This window comes from Benincasa hispida, chromosome 11 (assembly GCF_009727055.1).
Source record: "Benincasa hispida cultivar B227 chromosome 11, ASM972705v1, whole genome shotgun sequence".
In the NCBI taxonomy this organism is placed as follows: domain Eukaryota; kingdom Viridiplantae; phylum Streptophyta; class Magnoliopsida; order Cucurbitales; family Cucurbitaceae; genus Benincasa; species Benincasa hispida.
Window position 1 is genome coordinate 14,979,993 of NC_052359.1, and position 6,445 is coordinate 14,986,437.

Below are 6,445 nucleotides of genomic sequence, written 5' to 3' on the forward strand. Positions count from 1 at the left end.
TGTCCTAACACCGTCATACTTTTTATTACCGCAAATAAAAACCCAAAAATAACTCTTGATTTATTGGTTACCACAAAGTCTTCTTGAAAATTATCACCGCATACCGTTTTCCCAAGTCCCTGAGTTCGACCCTGGACTTATCAGGAAACTCAGCGGGATTTATACTTGGATTCTGCGAAAAAAACTTATTGCTCAACGCATTCCCATCACTGCTGTGTGACTGTGTCCATTTTTCCAAGTCAATGTCTGAAAAAAATTCAAGACATTCAGGGTGCAATTGTTTCAATTCTTTCATGCACCGAATGAACTTATGCCTTTGGTGTTGATTTTCAGCCTTAAACACCAAATTTTCTAGTTGCTTTGATTTGTATTTCGTATTGAAATTACTGGCAACATGGTGAAGACAATATCGATGGTACGTTCTGGGTTCACTCCAACCAATTTCTTCATTATTAATTGCAGCAAGAATGCCCTTATGTCTATCAGAAATCAAGCAAATACCCTCTCTTTGGGTAACATATTCACGCAATGTCCACAAAAACCATGACCAACTGAATGAATTCTCACCTTCGACGATAGCAAAAGAAAGGGGATCGAAAGACTTTCCATAGAGATGAGTTCCATCAATCTGGATTAATGGCCTACAATGGTTGAACCCTTCTCTTGCAGGATCGAAAGACCAAAAAACTCATCCAAAAATAGTCGTACCTGACACATTAGAGGGAAGGAAAAACCAATCTGTTCGTGTTCCTAGATTGTAATGAACAAGAGCACTCAACCAATACGGAAGCTCCGAATATGATTTCTCCCAATCACCAAACACAACAATCAACACTTTTCTCTTGGCTTGCCACACCCGTCTATAATTGACATTATAGCCATATTGTTTTTTAATGGCTTCTTGGAGTAGGGCCACAGGTACTCCAGGATCAGCTTTAACCAAATTTTGAATTTCAATACTCATGAAATTTGAATCAAGTTGTGAATGATCCTGTGTCAATTCTGAAAACAAACATGAGTGTTCTCCTTGAAGTTTGGTGATTTCGAACATCCCATGAGTTTTACGCCGACATGCCCGTAACCTCCAAGCACAACCACATCACTCCATGATTTACATTTAACATACCAAAGATCCTGATTTGATTCCACTATAACAATTTCGTAGTGTTCTGTCACACAATATTTTTTACAGCAAGCTGTAAATCTTCTTTGGTATTAAACGACATTCCTTTTTGTATTAAACTACAATTATCTACACCTATATTCCTTTCTTCCAAAGTAGACCCTAGTTCACACGATGAATTTGTCATTTCCCAATCTATTTGGGTGAACATTTCAGACCGTACCAACTCAAGATCATGTTCCCCACTATTGTCGTTTCCAAATAATTCATCAATTTCAACGTCAATGGCACTATCTCCATCATTTTCAGGTTCAAGAATAACTAAATCTTCAGGACGCATCGACATATTTATTCTGATTTTTTCAACTATTATAGTTGACAAAAAGTATGTTAATATGTCAACCCAAAAAAATCCAATTTCTAAGTTTAACATATAAGATCTAAATATTATACATTTAAATCAGCCCAAATCTAAGATTCATAAACTATATATTTAAATCAGCCCAAACAAATAAAAAATATAAGATCTAAGATTTAAGATTTATAAACATATACATATAAGTTCAGCCCAACAAATACATATATTTCTAAGTTTAACATACATATATTTCTAAGTTTAAATCAGCCTAAACAAATAAAAAAAAATATAAGACCTAAGATTTAAGATTTATAAACATATAAATATAAGATCAACCCAACAAATAATTATAAGATCAGCCCAACAGATACATATATTTCTAAATTTAACATATATATATTTTTAAGTTTAAATCAGCCTAAACAAATAAAAAAAATATAAGATCTAAGATTTAAGATTTATAAACATATACATATAAGATCAGCCTAACAAATACATATAAGATCAGCCCAACAAATACATATATTTCTAAGTTTAACATACTGTCGAAAAAATAGCTTGTAACCCTAGGGGTATTTTAGTAATTGTGTGTACCCTAGGGCTTCCCACTAGTCTATTTATTTGGCCTATTCTCTTGTACTTTGTGTATTAGAATCAATAATAAAAATCAGTGTCTATTGTGGTTTTTCTCCCTGTACTAGGGTTTCCACATAACCTTTTTGTTATTCTCTTCCTTACTCTTTTATTTTTAACATGGTATCAGAACATGGATACGAAACCCTGACCACCATTGAGGAAAAGCCAACAAGAGAATCCCAAACCAATAACCTAAATATAACTAGTATTATCCAAAAAGCCATTTACAGATACTTCTAATCTCTTCTTCCCCACTTTCGTGAAAACCAGCTGCTGCTGCCCTACCCATCGCCAGCCGACTCCTTCGCAGACGAAATGACCAGCCGCTAGACCTAGCAACTAGCGACCAGCAAACCAGCAGCTACCCATTTGGTTCGGTCGCGCGTAGACGAAAACGACCAACGACCGGCCGAACGAAATCGAGATCTGTCCGGCCGCTCTCAGACACTGCCAAATGACTTCGACCTGCCTCGATCTGCGATGCCCAGCGCCGACCGGTCCAGATCTATGATGCCCAGCGTCGATTAGTCCAGATCGACCCCGCCCAGCAGTTCCTGTCTGTTGTCGTTGCCGTCGGTCTTCTCCTCTCAGATCGGCGTCTCATCTCAGCCACTGCCGCACCAAAAGACAGATGGAAGAAGTGTGTGTTTTCCAGCCGAGTATGAGCAACCGAATGGGGCAGTTTTTGCCGATCATGGATGAGTTTGGAAATGAAGATTCTTCATCATACCACCAGGACCAAGGAAATATAATCCAAGATCAAATTACCCAGTTGCAGTTGCAGATTAAACGACAGAACGAGATGTTTCAGCAGCAGCTTGTTGCTATTGGGGAAGCCCTAGGATCGACATCCAAGATCCAACCAGGTCTTGCTTCTTTTCCAGTCCTGCCCAATCATTGTGGCTCAACACAATACCCAGATGAAAACCCGATAAATTCTTTCCCTATTTTACCCACTACAAATATCTTGCATGGTTTTTTGTCGGTTGACAGTACGACTAGCCTGAGTACAGTTGGAATCAGTACTATTGCCTAGTCAGGCAATATACAGTCTTTTTGTCTTGTTAGTGTGAACAGTAAAAAACCTTGGATTGTTGACTCAGGGGCGACAGATCATCTTACTTGTACCTCTGATCAGTTTTTCTCATATTATCCAAGTGCTGGTAACGAATGAATTAGGATTGCAGATGGGTCGTTTGCACCCGTTGTAGAAAAGGGGATTTATCTCCGTTTAAGGGTTTGGTTTTGCGGGACGTTTTGCATGTTCCTAAAATTTCATATATTTTGTTTCCATAGATATCACCTTCCTTGAGGATCAACCTTTCTTCCCTTTAGCCATCTTCAAGGGGAGACCTCTAGTGAAGAGACTAATTGGTCGACATATACAGTTCCCTTGGAGTCTGCCCCTATTCCCGAACATGTTGGTCCTGTCCTTTCGACCAATCAAGTCCTAAGGATAACATACTATAGGAAGAATCTCAGGAAGGAAGCAGCGTCACCTGTTGCATCTCCGGCTCCGTTCCATGAGTCAAATTCGACATCAGGTACGTGTATTCCTGTACTTGTATTAACGAGTGCAGAGAGAAAAAAGGAGGAAAATGTGCTGACAACACCACTATAGCAAATGGGAAGACGACAGTGAATGACGATTCAGACACAGCTCTAGAAAATGTGAGTGATACTAAAGATAATGGTGAAAAAGGTGTGATTTTTGAAGATGAGAAACAGGAAGAGGAGACTAGTGATCACAGTGGAAATTCTGACAGTTTGAAGGAATATGATGCTTCTCTTGATCTTTCAATAGCCCTGAGGAAAGGTATTTGGTCATGTATAAGGTACCCTATGCATAGTTACATGACATACAGTAACCTGTCATCTAAATTTAGGGCCTTTACCACTAGTTTAGATGCAGGGGTGATACCGAGTAACATATAGGAAGCAATGGGAACTGAAGTTTGGATAGCTGTTGTTATGGAAGATATGAGAGCTCTGGACAAAAATGGAACGTGGGGCCAGGTGATCCTACCTAAAGGGCACAAGACTGTTGGGTGCAAATGGGTTTTCACTATAAAGTATAAGTCAGATGGGACTGTTGATCGGTACAAGGTCAGCTTAGTTGCCAAAGGGTTTACTCAAACCTTTGGGGTAGATTACTCTGAAACATTCTCTCCCGTAGCTAAACTCAATACTATCCGAGTATTGCTATCAGTTGTAGTTAACATAGATTGGCCTCTGCATCAACTGGATGTAAAGAATGCCTTTCTCAATGGAGAACTTGAGGAGGAATTCTACATGAATCCTCCTCCTGGATTTGAAGATCAGTTCAAACAGCAAGTCTGTCGGCTGAGAAAGTCGCTATATGGGTTGAAATAGTCTCCAAGAGCCTGGTTTAACAGATTTGCCACCTTTGTCAAAGGACAAGGGCATACCCAAGGGCACTCAGATCATACACTTTTTACAAAGAAGTCAACTTTAGGGAAGGTAGCAGTTCTCATTGTGTACGTTGACGATATTGTACTCTCCGGTGATAATGATGATGAAATTGTGAAACTCAAAGCAAAAATGGCCAAAGAGTTTGAAATTAATGACCTTGGAAACTTAAGATACTTTCTCGGAATGGAAGTAGCCCGGTCTAGGGATGGAATCTTAGTGTCCCAACGAAAATATACGATTGATCTTCTAACGGAAACAGGAATGACTGGGTGCAAACCTGCTAACACCCCAGTTGAATATAATTCAGAGCTCAGCAATACTAGTAACAGTGTTCCGGTCAATAAAGAAAGGTATCAGCGGTTAGTTGGGAAATTGATATACTTATCTCATACAAGACCTGATATTTCATATGTAGTGAGTGTCGTCAGTCAGTTTATGCAAGCTCCTTATGAAGAACACATGATAGCAGTTGAACGCATCCTACGATATCTGAAAGGTACACCAGGGTTAATGTTCAAGAAGTATAATAAACGTTACATTGAAGGCTATACTGATTCTGATTGGGTAGGGTCTGTTGTTGATAGAAAATCAACATCAGGGTATTGCACTTTTGTTTGGGGTAATCTTGTGACCTGGAGGAGCAACTCTATTTTTATATGCCTACCATACTGTCTGTAAATCCTTTTATATGCAACTTTAAGACAAATTATTGGATTGCTAAAAGAATGGACAAAGAAAAACAAATGATTGGAACAAATTTAAATCATCCCACCTAAGTTTCGTTTAGGATTGTTGTAGCTTTTAAAATAATTGTGCTGTTAGAAAACTTAGCTGCGAAAAGAAGTAAAATAATGTTTGTAAATTTCTGCTTAAACTTGAAAAAGTAGGTTAGAGTGTTTGGTAAATAAAAAACATCTTATTTTCGATATAATAATTGAAATAGATTGATAATCAACTTCTTTTTTAATTTTTTTAATTTAAAATTTTAAATAATTGTTTAGTATGGGAAATTTTATTTCTTGTAAATTAATTTTTAAATATTAAGGGGAAAAGCTTTATCTAAAAAAAAAAATTGATGCATTTAACATATGAGAAATAGAAAATAGATTTTGATTATATTAGAAATAGATAAATATATAAAATTTATTATAAATAAATCTTTTTTTAAAGTATAGAATTGATACTAAATATTAATTAAAAATTCTAAAACTAGTAGGATACTGCTTTTAAAATAGATGTAGAATTAATGTTTTTTTAAAAGTGGTTGTATCCGATTTAATTTAAATCTATTTTAGCACATGTAAAAATCTGTTCAGATTAATCTCAAACGTAGCTTTGATAATATATGGTTGGTTAGGACTCCACTAATATGATTGAGTAATGTAAAGGTTTTCGATTTTCTTTTCTTAAAAAAAACAAAAAGAAAAAAAAGGAAGAAAAAATTTAGGAAAATAGTTGAGAATTGAAACCAAATAGGCAAATATTTAGAAAAAATAGAGTGGAAAATTTATAGTAAAGTTCAGTCATCTATGCTATCAAATTATATTTTAAGTTAAGATATCAAGAAAAAAGAACTTATTTCTATTTTCAAAATTTCAAACAACATGCATTTTAATACAAGAATACAAAGAGTATATAGCATGGGAAATTTGTACGAATGACCCAAAAATTTGGCCCAAAATGTCAATGACCAATTTTTAAAAATAATGTCAATTGACTCTCTGCTAACATCATCGCCATACCAAATTACGTAAATTGCCCTTACTTCGTCTTCTTACCTTTTTACTGAGAACCCACCAAAACTAAACTATTCTTCATTCAAATTTTCCAAGGCTAATGGCTTCGTATCACTCATAAACGAAAAAATATTTCCGACTTGCAAACGATTCTACTGC